This window comes from Pyxicephalus adspersus, chromosome 7 (genome assembly GCF_032062135.1).
Source record: "Pyxicephalus adspersus chromosome 7, UCB_Pads_2.0, whole genome shotgun sequence".
Lineage (NCBI taxonomy): Eukaryota > Metazoa > Chordata > Amphibia > Anura > Pyxicephalidae > Pyxicephalus > Pyxicephalus adspersus.
The window spans coordinates 24,930,342-24,945,962 of NC_092864.1; positions in this window are offsets into that span (position 1 = coordinate 24,930,342).

The following is a 15,621-nucleotide window of genomic DNA, read 5'->3' on the forward strand; positions in this document are numbered from 1 at the left end:
AAATATCCCCCCAACTTTTGATACAAGGCAATACCCTTCAATTTATAAATATCAGAAATACATTGTAATCTGAGCTCAGATGTTTTCTATGATCAGAGCAGCTGGTTTGTCTGATGTTTTTTTACAAATTATCCTTTATGAAAACTTTTTGTTAATATCACAATATGAAGATACAAATGTTAGTGTGCACATAGAGGGGTATTTCTTACCCTTTACCCCCATCCATATCTCAGTAATTAGTCTGGGCTGATCATATCATTGTATTGGAGGAATAGTGAAATGTAATGGATCTGATTATCCAGAGACTGAGAATTTGACTTGTCAGTTCAGCTGCTGCCTCCCCTGTAATTCAACTAACTAATGAATTCCACAAGGTAATCACTGAATAGATTTGATGGATTCTCTGACATGCCCACATGTGGAATGCTGCACAATTTTCAGCTTGTAACACTGAATAATGGCAGCCAGCGATCTCACTAATTAGAACATCCACAACAGGAACAAAAAAAAGAAAAAGGCAGAGAGAAATGAAATGTCATTGTGTGTAAATGTTATCGCAGCTCTGCCATGCTGTATATAGAATGATAGTTTACCTGGATGGAAGAAAAGAATAGAAAATTTCAAAACAGACCCAATAATCCAGTGCAGAAAGTTACACCTTCCTGGGGCATTTTATGAGCTTCCTTTGCTTTGATTTCCTGGTGGTGGTAAAACATTGATTTTGGGTTGGAGAGAAGAACTGAGGCCTCCATAGGTTGCTCTGTAGGATTTAGACACAAATACATTGCAGCTATAAATCCTTCCAGTAGAGTCGGAGTGACATTACATGACATTACATCGCCCTCTTCACATGTCACCTGCTTCATCCATCTGACTGCAGCAACCTATAAAAGTTTAATGAAGCTTTCTTGGATGATCATCCTCATAAATGTGTTTCCACTATCAAACTTGGAAAAGACAGGATTTATCCATTATAGATACTCCCTCCTGCCAGTCTGAGTGGCTAATATGAGATATAAAGTTGTATCTGATTGTATTTCATACAGAAGTGACACCAGACACAGCACATAGGGGAACATTGCCAATTACTTTTATCACTTCATGTATTTTAGGCTTCAGCTATTGAGCTCTGCAATCAATGAGTTTTTTCAATTTCTTTGAGAATTAAGAAAAATCCAAAACTAAACCTAATGCTTCGTACACATGTGCAATAATTATCATTGGAAATGAACTCCTAACGACCGATTGTATGATAATTGTTAACAAAAAAGTGAACAACTGGCCAACAACGCCGATGAATGAAGAAAGTCGCTGGAAACAAATCACCATCTATTGTGTGTGTGATTGTGGATTGTTCTGTGACACTTTCTCCTGTACACGTTAGTTCCTGCATTGTTCAAAGGATCATATCTAGTGTGTGTACATTATTGGTGGATTATATTTGAACAATCGTATCGTTTCAGCATGTACAGAAATGTGCACAATACGATCATTCAAAATAATCGTGAATAATCGTTGATCGTGGCTAATCGTTCGTTTTCTAACGACAATTATTGCACAAGTGTACGTATCCTAAGGCTACTTGCACACATTAGATAATTCCCAGCTGATACGAGCTGTCTCAGGAGAGTGTGCAGAGGTTGTCCGTCCTGGCAGATTCATGAACAACAGAAGATGAAGGACCGCAATGAAGATGAAAGGGAGGAGAGCACAGCGAGGTGCTGCTCCCTTCTCTCCCCTCCCCTCTCTATAGAACAGAATGGCGCTATATGTACAATATTCAAATGTATGTACGCAGCATAACGCTCCAATTGCTGCCTGCGAAGTAAAAAAACAATCAATAAAATGGGAAATTTTAATAACATTGTGACCAAAACAGAGCACAGATAGAAAATGTAATAAACAGGATTTTCCTTGCACATGATTGGATGGTGGGAGTCAGCAGAGTTTCACCTCCTTTACTAAGTGAATTATCCATTCCAAGGTGGAGATGATATTTCTTTAATAAATCACCCGATATGTCCATTCTGAATTCTTACAAAACAGATGAAAACAATCTGAAAACTGTCAGATAGCAGAGGATGAGCCAATGAATATGGATGAGAGGAAAGGATTCCCGTCATCTGCTAGACGTTCACCTAAAAAGAACACCCAGCAGACTGTGCATAATAAATATTCCTTATACATACCCGGGGGCAGGGGGATTAATATTTTATATATACAGGACGAGGGTGATTGCTGCACATATAAGAGACAAAGGAGGGTGAATATTGCATGGAAGGAGAGGGGCAGATATTGCAATTACAGTCATGAAAATGAGCATTTCATGGAAAATATTCTGTTTTTTTAATATATTTGTATAAGCAAACATTGGTTCTTCATCCATGCAATGCTAACACAGTGATACATTAACAATAAGCTCATGAAACTGACCTGGTGTATTCACTCTCACCATCTATGAATGCAGATTGATCATGTGCAAATTAAGTACACCCCAACTTTTCTCACCTCTTCAGATCCATGAGTTCAGAATCATGTGACCAGATTGGGTGCCAGTAATAAAGACCACCTAAGGGAGTATCTGGGAATCATTCTTCTATCTTCCTGAGATATAGGGGGGAGATGTTCTCTCAGAAAGAAGATTCTGGATGTCAGTAAAAAAAACTTCAAACTATCTAAATTTGGCCATTTCACTGTAAGGATGTCACATGATTGATTATTTGTCCCAGACTGACTGGCCCAGCAAATTCACCCCAAAAGCTGATTTGATGCCAGACATCTCTAATTGTTTGGTTCCAACTTTACTGGGACCGGTGGGGAGCTCTGCAAACTGCGGCATCATTTCTAATAAATAAATACAAATACCAACAAACTGCGGCTTCATTTCTAATAAATAAAGACAAATACCAACCTACCTAAGGTACCAGGGGTGTACTTACTTCTCTTGATATTTTATATCAATAAATTATTGAAAAGGGAAATGTCACTGTGTTGTATGTCGGCCTCTATGTGGCACCCCCAAGGGCTATACTTCTGTTGTACAGGACCCGGGGCAGGGAGGGCAGTATGGAGGGTTCTAAACTTTTATCTCCTTCCCTCATCTCATACCACTATAATAAATTCCCATTGGCTGGCTAAGGGGAATTCATAACTAATTCACAATACTGAAACCTCCAACAGGAGCAAGCAGAGGAAATCAATGAAGTCAGCTCCGAAAATGAAGAACAGCTTAGAAAAATTAACTCATGGGGCAAGGGACAGTGACAGGGGTGCATCTCCTCTCTGCGCCTCCTCTCTCTGCTTCACCTCGCTCTGCATCTCCTCTCTCTGCTTCACCTCTCTCTGCGTCTCCTCTCTCTGCTTCACCTCTCTCTGCCTCCTCTCTCTACGTCTCCTCACTCTGTGTCTCCTCTCTCTGCGTCTCCTCACTCTGTGTCTCCTCTCTCTACGTCTCCTCACTCTGTGTCTCCTCTCTCTACGTCTCCTCACTCTGTGTCTCCTCACTCTGCTTCTCCTCTCTCTGCGTCTCCTCTTTCTGCATCTCCTCTCTCTGTGTCTCCTCTCTCTGCGCCTCCTCTGTTTGCTTCTCCTCTCTCTGCTTCTCCTCTCTCTACGTCTCCTCACTCTGTGTCTCCTCTGTTTGCTTCTCCTCTCTCTCCTCTCTCTGTGTCTCCTCTCTCTGCCTCTCCTCTCTCTGCGTCTCCTCTCTCTGCATCTCCTCTTTCTGTGTCTCCTCTCTCTGTGTCTCCTCTCTCTGCTTCTCCTCTTTCTGCATCTCCTCTCTCTGCGTCTCCTCTCTCTGCGTCTCCTCTCTCTGCTTCTCCTCTCTCTGTGTCTCCCTTTTCTGCGTCTCCTCTCTCTGCGTCTCCTCTTTCTGTGTCTCTCTCCTCTTTCTGTGTCTCTTCTCTCTGCGTCTCCTCTTTCTGTGTCTCCTCTCTCTGTGTCTCCTCTCCCTGTGTATCCTCTCTCTGTGTCTCCTCTGTTGGCTTCTCCTCTCCCTGTGCCTCCTCTGTTTGCGTCTTCTCTCTCTGTGTCTCCTCTCCCTGCGTCTCCTCTGTTTGCTTCTCCTCTCTCTGCTTCTCCTCTCTCTGTGTCTCCTCTTTCTGTGTCTCCTCTCTCTGTGTCTCCTCTCTTTGTGTCACCTCTGTTTGCTTCTTCTCTCTCTGTGTCTCCTCTTTCTGCGTCTCTTCTCTCTGTGTCTCCTCTCTGTGTGTCTCCTCTCTCTGTGTCTCCTCTGTTGGCATCTCCTCTCCTCTTTTCCTCCCGGCGTCTCCTCTCATTGTGTCTTCTCTCTGTGTCTCCTCAACACAGCTGGGACCCATTTTAAAAAAATCATTAACCCAGCTGAGAGTGAGGAAGCCCTATAGGGACATAAGAATGGGCTGTCTGTTGTAAAATAAAATTCTGTTGTGGCTTTTACATTTACAATAATATATTCATTTTTAGACTAGCCACCAGAGGGAGCGCTCACTGGTTTAGTGTAATTACCTTGAAGAGGGAGGGAGAGAGCAGAAAGAGAGAGTCTCAAAAAGGTTTCCAGAACTTTAACACATACTGAGAAGATGATTAAAATCCAGCTGATCTCTTTTAGGAATAAAAGAACTATTTTATTGTGTTGTATATTTATTTTAAAATAGTAAATTAATGTACTACGTGTAAAGAGCCAAAGTGTAATCACTTATTGTAGATGACTCCTATTGGGTTCTTGTTGCTTGGGACCGAATACAGTGACTCCATGGTACCCGAAGGCTTTGCATTGATTGCTATCTCACATCAACTTCCATCTGGATTTCAGGACAGACCAAATGCCTCCTGGGAAGTGTCCTGATTGGTTGTTCTCTCAGCCTTATGAGATCTATAAACCACCTAGAGACAGTTTTAGGAAAGGGGAAAGATTTGGGGTTGGGGGGGGGCACAATACATAAAAACTTTTCCTGTTGATTTAGCACAATGTGACCTTCAGACAATCAGAAAACTTCCAACATTTCCCTTCACAAATTCCTCCACAGTAACGTGTGAACATCTGCTAAATGTCATTTGTCCCAATAAGACTCATCAACTTTATTGTTGTCATAAAGGAGAATGTTAAACATTTGTGAGATCTATCACCAGGGACATGAAAGGAGCTGAGAGGGCAGGAAAGCAATTTATGGCTCCAACAGTGCAGTGGCGATGTACAGTATTGTATACATTCAGGTTACAATTCAGATATTTAAGCATGAAAAATGCTTATTGACAGAATGTAGATATTTCATTGGATGGACATTTTGGGATCTGATGGCTCCTTCTGCCCCCGATCGGACAGGCGCATTGGTGTCCTGAGCATCCTCCATGTTTGTTTCCAGTGCACAAATCTTTCCAAATTTTCTGATAAATTGGCAGATATTAAATTAAGAGAATGGAAGATCATTCCTGACCGAATATCAAAGGCAGAGCTATGAGAAGCATGGAAGGGCCAACATTGGTGAGAAGGGGAACTGCAATGGTTGGCAGCCCATCTTTGGTGGGCAATACCCTGATTGGTGGGTTCACCTTGTGGCGATATATCTTGTATAAGAACACGTCTGTGGAGAGTTTGGATTCTGTAATGCAGGTGGAGGCCCCACACAAAGACCTCTCCTGCACCTACAAAGATTGGATGTGGGGGTTCCTCATCGTGGTTTGATTGGTTCTCCAGAATGTTGTCGTCAAGTTGGGTGAATCATTGGGTTTGGTTGCTGGTTACTTGTCACAGTTAATGGCTTCTACGTGACATATAAATTGGTTACAATGAACAATGTACGCTAAATCTTCCGATCACATAGAAATCATCTCTGATAAGAGTGAAAGCCCCATATTACAAAATCCACAAATTAATACCCCATCTGTGGATATTCCCAGACTAGAACGGATGCAATATATTGTATACCTGGATAAATCGAGACTGTAGCAGTCACAGGGAAGGGTTTGTCCATCTCTAGTTATCTGGGGGGGGAAATTATTACCTTTGCTGCAATAATCATGTTATAGACGCAGCGTTGTTCATGGTGAATATCGATCATCTGCCAGTGTGGAGTGAATAATAGATATCATTGGATTTTTTCCGAACCTGTTTACCCACTGACTCCACACAGAGCAGCAGACGTGTCTGAGATCATTTATCCACCAATCAATCCAATTGTCAAATTCAGCATGATAATGAACAGACGTACGGAACTCTATAGTAACCCATGTTCATTGATTGGAAATACAGGAGAGCAATCAATGTACGATGATGGGACCTACAGAACTGAAGTATGAGCGCTAATATCCCTATAACATCATCCAAAACTGAGCCATCATCTCTACACACTATACATTCGTCTGAATATTCCCCAATTTATGGCCCTTTCATCCCACAGGGTGATATCATAAAGGTGATTTATATTCATCATTATCATCGGTGCAATTCACAGAACAAAATGTGACAGGGAAATGTGACACCTGTACTGCAATTTCCTGAAAAACTCTGCCCTGCGGTATATATCAGAGCTATATAAATGTATTGTGCCAGCTTCTCTGTACAGAGACTGATGGGACTGGCTCAGTGTTCTCTAAACAGCACTGCAGTATATGTCAGAGCTATATAAATGTATAATAATAGTGTGTGACTGTGGGGGGGGGGGCATTAGAGTGTCAGCTCCTCGGTTCAGGGACAGGTGGGTCTGGCTTGGTGTTCTCTGTACAGCACTGCGGTATGTGCCAGAGCTAAATATTGTCTGATAATAAATTATATATATACACTTTGTTTTTGTTAAAAAAAATATTAGAAAATAATAAATAAATATTTCTGTCAGAAAAAAAAATTAAAATCTATTTACAAAAACTTCAAACTAAAAACAAAGACTAAGCAAGGCCAAGAAGCAAACTCCCCCCCGTATGTCTCTTTTTAAATCCAATCCATATAACAAAATCTGTGGACAAACAGAAAAATCTAGTCTCCCTGAGAGAGGAAGAACACTGAAGGAAGAAGTGATGTTCTTATATGCCCTCATCCAGGTCCCTCCAATATCCTCACCCTCTCCAGACCCCACATTTACCCCACCACATGCAGATTACCATTCACCACCTCCACAGAAAGGAATTCTTTCCATATGCATACCTGCCACCAAGCATTCCAAGTGTAATATCAAACCATTGCACTGATTATAAAAAAGTATCAAAATCCCGGTGAGTCTGGAATGCTTTATCCCCCCTCCATATACCCCCTCTGCATAACCCATGAAAATGACAGGGAATACCTAGAGCCCTCCCCACACTTTTCTTCTACATTGTAGGGGCATTGGGGAAGAAAGTGCTCCATAGTGACTTCTGATTCTCTACATTCCGGTCTCTGCACACACAGAGTGTCCTCAGGGCCGGTGCTGATAAATCTTTAAGTAAAATTTAACATGAAAGGTGAGCCGGTCCCTAAACCTCAAGGGACCTGGCAAAACCCTTAAGGACCCATCAAAGAATGAAGACAAAATTCACCTCTGAAAAATGTTTCCGTTTACATTTGATTCTGGCGCCATTACCGGTCACCATCTTCAATGGAGGGAGCTGATTGGAGTAGTCAGGATGATTGGAGTAACTTTTATACAAACTACCTAAAGAACTTGGTCAAAGATGGACCCCCTCTTCTCTTTTTCCCCATCGCCTGCCAAGTTTCAGAATCCTCCTCCTTGTACCCTTTTCTTTTTCCATCTGACCCAACTTTTTACCCGATCTTCTGGGTATCTGCACCGGCTTCCTGAATTTCTACCCACACTCCTTTGGCACAGCAGAGACAGAAGGAGAGGGGGCAAGTAATGGAAACAGAAAGAGAAGCAACAATTCCACCCATACTGCAGAAATGTCTTCAGAAACACGGGCCCATTCACCACATCCCTCCCATCTTCTTCCATATCAAATTCTCTATCAGGGGCCAGGTTATGTACAGCCTCTTGGCATTTAGCATAGAAATGACCTCCCAACTGCAGAAGTTGCACCTTTTGATGTTACAAAATTCCTGTCCTGTTACAAAATGTAAAATTACACATTACACATTGTGGCACATTTATGGCTGTCCAGAGTAAAATGTCCAGGTAATGTTGACATGTTGAGAGGATGCAATGTGTTTTGTGGAAATTGGTTGGTAAATGCTTCCACTGATGGATAATTGGAGGTTGCAGAAAGTTTTCTTGAATTGCTGTGAAGAATTTCACGCTGAGATTTGCTGAGAGTGAACAAGCTGTGATAATTACATTGCGCTGATTGCCCGTCTTGATCCGGTCGCAGCGTCCGGTGGCTTCTCTCCATTTCCCAATTCACCTTCATAACTGGCACAGCAGACTGAATATTTTGGCTCCCTTTTTCATTTTAAACCCTTTTCTGCTGTGAATTGGGGGCCTCTTTACATGCAGTGTCACCCCAGTGGGTCCATAAATCTGGAGGGGCTTCCATTCATGTAAATAATATGGAGGTGACAAGCAATCAGCTTCCAGATGGGCAGATGTAAAGTCCTAATATCAGAAATATATTGTGATGTACTCGCTGTGATGGTGTATGGAGTCCTTTGGTGATTGGTGACAGATGGAGGTAAACGGCCCTGGTGATGGATCCTGCAAATGGCAGACATAACTTTTTATTCACTAGGTTCCGGGGTTTATAGAGAATCATTTCATTTATTGGGCCATAAACACGAATCTCGCATAGATTTGGTGCGGCATCTGGAAGACAAATTCTGCGGCTTCTTCCTCTCCATTAGAGCTCCATCTGGCCGCAATTCCTGGGGACAAATTCCCTTCCATCCATATCTTGGCGATGTGAAGAATATTGCTGGGTGAAACTCAGATCCTCAAATCCTGTAGTTTACATCTTGCAAAAGCCATTTACTAAACTCATCTCCGCAGGATAATAAACTGAATGCTATGAGATTGCTCCGTACTGGGAAATGGACAGGAACCACATCCCTAATGCAACCAGGGATCTTTGATGGGATCTGGTCATAGGGATTTCCACAATTGTTGTTAGGACCACTGTTACCTCTGTGCTGGTGATTCTGATTGTATGTCTGTAGGAGTGACTGGATGATTCTAGCAGAGATTGGATGAGTGTAGGGCTGATGTTGAGTGGATGTTGTATTTTCTATCCCGATATTCTGGAATCTTGTGCACTCCTGAACCGATCTTTGTATGTTTGTATTAGGGTATCATATGGATCTTCCAAAGATTTCTGTTTAATCGATGAGTTGGTTCATGTGTGATTCATTTAACCTACAATACAGATGACATGGCGGGGATTGTCATTTTATTATTTCAGCCATTTTTGGTTTGGTTGGCAGAAGATTGGCAATGCCAATTAATTGATCTGGCGTTAGGTGATCCCGCACAGTCCCCAGTCAGTGCGCCCCAGTTTTTGTCCCTTCAATGGTGTCGCTCAGGGAAATAGTTGTTAGTCCTCCAATCTGCTGTCTGCGGCATCCATGGTTTGCATTGGGCATGGATGGTCTCTCAACATATTTGGAGTTGATGCTGCAGCCAATGAGAAGAGTAGTTCCTGGTCTCAATCCTGCACTTCCATTGGCTGATACGACTTTGTAGCCTCTCTGCTCCCAAACATCAGTGTCTGTTGTAGAGTTAAGCTGGGCTAATATGCTGCTGGTGTGTTATTTGTTAGATTTACTGATTCTGACCCTGAGATTCTATTGCTGCCTCGACCGACCTTGTGACTGTAACCCCGACTCTGCTTTTGTCTTTATCCTTTATATCTGGTCTGGTGGACGGATTGCCCTGTGTAAGACCTCTGCACTGTATTCTGGACTTGTCTGTGCTGGAATCTTGGCACTGCATTGTCTGTGGGCTCCTGGTCTTCTGTCATCCCTTCTACACAGAAGTCCGGGGACACAGAAATATCTAGGAAGTCACTGAGCTGGTGAAGCAGATGGTAAGTTCTTGATGAATTCTAGGTAAGTCCTGGGTGAATTCTGGATGAGTTCAAGGTGAGTTCCGCTTGGGTTCCGCGTTAGTTTCGGGTAAGTTCCGGGTGAGTTCCATGTGAGTTCTGGGTGAGTGTGGCCTGGTCTTCGGTGCTGCAGGCAGCTGAGATTCTGGTAGGTTTCCTGTGTTCTGAATCTTGCCGGGTCTTTGTAGAATGGAATACGCCGGGGACTTTGCCAGCCACAGAATTGCACAATTAGGATCACACAGTTTCTTGTGTTACCCACTCACGTCCAAGTGACAGAACCGTATGGAGGCCTTGGTGCCAACTGTGAACTGGAACACAATTCAGATTGTGAAGCTCCAGCGTTATTAGATTTGGGATCGGAGGCTGAGGCTGTGCCAGCTGGATGGAGGTGCAGCAATTACAGAACAGAAGCAGCCATGTTGGAGGCTCATCTGCAATCTGTCATCGGTGCTTACAAGGTCAGGGCAAGTAACAGGCAGCCAACACGTGCATATACAGAGAATGTTTTATAATCAGACAGTGAAAGGAGAATAAAAATTCACAGAGAGATTTGTCTATGGCTGGGCATTGAACCATCCTGCACAATACTACTTACTGACGTGTAGATCCCCTATGACAGTAAATTCTTCAGACTGTATGTCAGACACAGAAATCCTGTCACCTGATTGGATGAAACCTTCTAAAATTATCCATCCTATCTGGAATCTCAGAATATCTATTGCCCCTCTGGACAGAGCGGTGCACAGTCGCCCTATACCCATATATATCCCCCCGCAGATACGGCCTGTGTATTGGCACAAGATCCTTCCTGCAGGTGTGACATTGGGATTCCTCATGGGATTTCATTGAATGGGTGCAGAAATTAAATATTAGTTGGAGAAGCTAACCACATGCTGGAAGGACATTCCAAGGCGTCAGTGAATTCAGCTGGGTCATTCTATGAACTCACGATTGTGGCGACATTGTCAGATGATACAATTGTATCTCAATGCATGATGAATCTCCTTGCAAATATTAGATCACTCAGCTTAGTAAATTCAGTGAAAGATAAAGATTCTCAAATTGCATGCAAGCAAATGTAAACCCAGAATATTTCCTGAATGTGATTGTACGGTTATGTACACAAAGGTTGTACTTGTATCCCCCTCACTGCTCTGAGCCGCGGAGCTTTTCCTGAAAGATGGGCCCTGCTCGGTAGGCTGTTCCGCTTGGTGAGTTTTCCTTCATTCTATTTTATGCATTCCGGTGGAATTTCCTCTTCAGTTAATCCGGCTGATCTGATTAGTTGAACCTAATTCTTTATGATGATTTGTTCCGGCTGCTTTCACTCCTAAATTACAGTTCAGAAAATCCGCAGAATTTGAAGCCGCCAAAAGCCACCAGATGACCGCGGGATAATTCCATGATTGGGCTGCACTTTTACCATAGGACAGAAGACACGTACACTGATAAAGAGGACCTGTAGTGTGGCCACTTATGCACACGGACCCAGGGATCCTAATCAGCATGATGAGACTCCTCCTCCTAATGCACCTACATGAGCCCCAAAGGGCCCCTTTATACACGGATCACCCTGTCCAGAGACATCCGTCTTCTGAATTTGGTCTCCTATTCAGGATATTATTTATTATGTTTGCATCATCTCGCAGTGACAGGTCCACTTTAAACATTTCCTGCAGCAATAAAACATAAACTCATCCCCACCCTCTATGTACCTCCCCATCTTTGTAATTATTCAGGTCGGTGAGATACTTCAACCTCCAATCCAACCTCCTCAGCCTTCCAAAAACTGTAAGAAGTAATAAGCTGGATTTGGGCATTTTTGGGGTATTTATTCTTCCTGGGTACCATCTTGGTTATTTTCCTCATGGAGGATCCTAAACTCCAACACAGAGAGGTGAGGCACTCCTGGAGGCATTTCATCAAATGATTCCCAACAAATCAAACTCCATCCCGACAAGGCACCTTTCTTGTGGTTCCACCATTTCTTTCCATTCTGTGGGGGGTCCTTCATGTTGGTAGAAAGGGCTCATACAGCCGCCATGATAAATAATTAATAATATTAAATTCTAAATAAATTAATAAAATATTTCTGTTGAACAGTGATGTGGATTGTTGGCAGGTTGTCTCTTTTATTGAAGCCGCCATCCCCTCCCCCAATCCATTCCTAATCGGAGTGCAGGGTATCACTTACGTGTGTGGCCAGTACCGGTATTTGTATATCGCCACTGCACTGATAGCACCTCAATCTGCGTTGGTCTTTTGCTGATCTCATGACGTATCTTGAGTCTTAGTCATCTCTGTGATTATAAGATTATAAAATATTTATCCAAATCTGAGACATCGGTAGTAAAACTTGGACGGTCCAGGTCAACATCCTGCTCAAAGGAAATTGGAACCTGAATTATAAATGTCGCCGTTTTTCTTCAGATTTACAGCCCCTGAAAGGGGAAATTATATTGGAGCTAAAATTAAGCTGAGAATTGCCAGCAGAAGGACGGAACGCAAGGACAAGTGGCCATGGGAACCAATGAGAGAGAGGAACCAGCATAAAGCACAGCGCCACCTACCTCTGATGGGGGATGTAGGGTTGGAGGCAGCCTGGGGTAGGTTTGTGGATGAACACTGATTGATAGAAATATGTTGTCACCCCCTGGAATGAGGTCTGCATCCCCGGGGACATAATGGTTGGGGACACCAAGTACTGGATGCAGGAAAGTCACTGAATTATTCATTTTTAATTCATTATATCTCTGTAATGCAGAGCTTCCCAGTGTCACGTGGCCCCAACACTATGGATCACTATGCAATGGCATCATGGATTCAGCCTGTGATCACATACGTGGACCCATTCATGTGGTGATATGTGAGACCAGTGACCAGGGAAGGTAGGTAGGTGCAGCAAAGCCTTTCTATTCAGAGTTGCTCTGAGTCTCTGTACTGTGCAGTAATTGGATATCAGAATTTGTGACTCCGTCCACAAGGTTCTCTTCTCGGTTTTACATGGCAGTTACTGGGATGATTGTTATGTGGCATCAGCTGGACCTTTTGTGGCAGAGCCATGACTGGCGTATTTATATGTTCATTACTGACCCACCCAAATCTCATGTTATACATCGGGGGGCAAAGAGAACACACTGACAGCTCCAATCTGAGGGCTCAACACAACAGGGCCCAATGGTTCCATGTATGACAAGCGACCTATTGGTACCATGTATGACAAGCGGCCTATTGGCTCCATGTATGACAAGCGACCCATTGGTCCCATGTATGACAAGCGGCCCATTGGCTCCATGTATGACAAGCGACCCATTGGTCCCGTGCATGAAAAGCAATCCATTGGTCCTATGTATGACGTGGCCCATTGGCTCCATATATGACATGTGACCAATTTTTTTCCATGCATGACAAGCGGCCCATCGGTTCTATGCATGATGGTTGTATTGGACTATGTGTGGGCAATAGTGACATATAGTTCAGCTGAAGATCGCTGCTTTGCACCCCATTCCTTCCCTTACTTTGTGTCGGCAGACAATGAATAGGATGGTTGTCAATCAGTCCCTGATGATAAGGGTGACACCAATTTCTAATACCATCTTATACCATCACAAAAGACATCAGAGGAGGGCAGGTAAATGAGTAGCTGTGGGTGGGTCCATGCATGCAGAATATGTGTTTGGTATACAGGTCCTCTTTAGGACAATTCATTGGAGGATAGGGGAAGAGATGCAGAGAATTCTGGGAGATGAGCAGAATATTGGCGGGTTGGATGAGCTGTGAGAAGGATTTATTAATCCGGTTACTTTGCAGAGATAATTGGCATGTAAAGTTTTATTAGCGCAATGCTAATTAGCATGAATTTGTCATTCTACGCGGAGCCGTTCAGGCGTCTTGTTTGCCAAATACTTTGGAAATAAATACACGGAATTCATTCCTTGTTGATGTTTTCGCTCTGTCATAAATCTGGCGTGTTTGGGCACTGGGAAAGCCAGTAAATTCCTCTGGAATTACAAAGCCCACCAGGACATTCTCCAACAACTCCCCATAATATACAGAATGTGTCACAATAATGGAAACCCCCAAGCTTCACCCCCTTCAATATTAGAATCCCTACCTGAACAAAGAAATGGAAAACTGAAAGAAAAAAACACATCCAAGGAACAGAAATCATTCTGTGAGCAGTCTGGAAGGAACTTCGCAGTCAGACGTGGAAATGTAAACTGACCATGTTGGGGCCCCTCTGACTCTATTGGGGCCCCTCTGAAATTGACTGTCACCGCGCAGGGTGCCATGGATATAGGTGGTGAAGCTGAGGCTAATGATAACTATGAACCAAATTATAAAATATAGAAGTATTACCAATAATCAGTGTGTATCTCCCCATGTATATGAATATTACAATATATATATCACCCCCCCCCCCAAAAAATAAATCTCCCCCTGACATATTCTTAACTGTTAATAACACTGTTATTCGTCCCTCCCCTCAGGCGCATTGCCAGCGATACACACAGGGTGCCACTTGTGTACCGTTCTTAGTTCTTTGTGTTTCATCATTTCCTCTGATTGGACATTTGCACATTTCCCATTTTCTTTTCCATTAATGACCACAAATCACTGGATGAAAACATCCCATAATGTAGATTTACATTCGGCCATTAAATTTTGGCTGTAGGACAGATGAGCTTACTACGTCCCCAAATATCCATTTCTGTTAAATTTTCTGCCATGACATTCATTTCCTCCGCTACAAAAAAAATTTATAAAGAGAAATCACCATTTATACTGACCAGACTAAGGTTGGGGTAAGAATGTCGGAATATCTTACTATGTGACATTTACAGATTTCGGCATCCAAGGGCTGCAGGAAATGAAAGAGTAAAAGCTAGGAAAACTGATAAATACTCGGATATATAAAAGAACAGTTATATCTGTCAAACAATTTGTATTTATCTTCAACCTGTCCTGAGATTCACACAGCTCTGTCATACAGCAGAACCCTGCCTGGCAGTAGGGAAGACTTGATATTTTTGTGTTGGGGAACAGTGGAATTTACAGGTCTTGCCCCTCCCCCAGTCTGTGATTGGCCAATGAAAAGAAGAAGCACTAGACTGATGAGCTCATCTCTCTGTCTACATGTTGGTACATAGGCACTGCAGCACAATGAACTGGTTCCTTGTTCTGCTGTACCTATGTCAGGGTTGTATCTATGTCGGGTTGTATCTATGTCAGGACTGTACCTATGTGGGGTTGTATCTATGTAAGGGTTTTATCTACGCCGGGGCTGTATCTATGTCAGGGCTGTATCTATGTCAGGTTGTATCTATGTCGGGTTGTATCTATGTCAGGACTGTACCTATGTGGGGTTGTATCTATGTCAGGTTGTATCTTTGTCAGAGTTATATCCATGTGAAGACCATATCTATGTCAGGACTGTACTGTATCTAAGTCGGGGCTGTATCTATATCAGGGTTGTATCTATGTCAGGACAGTATCTATGTCAGGACTGTACTGTATCTATGTCGGGTTGTATCTATATCAGGGTTGTATCTTTATCAGGGCTGTACCTATGCCATGGCTGTATCTATGTCAGGCCTGTATCCAGGTCAGGGCTGTATCTATGTTAGGGTTGTATCTATGTCAGGGCAGTATCTATGTCAAGTTTGTATCTATGTC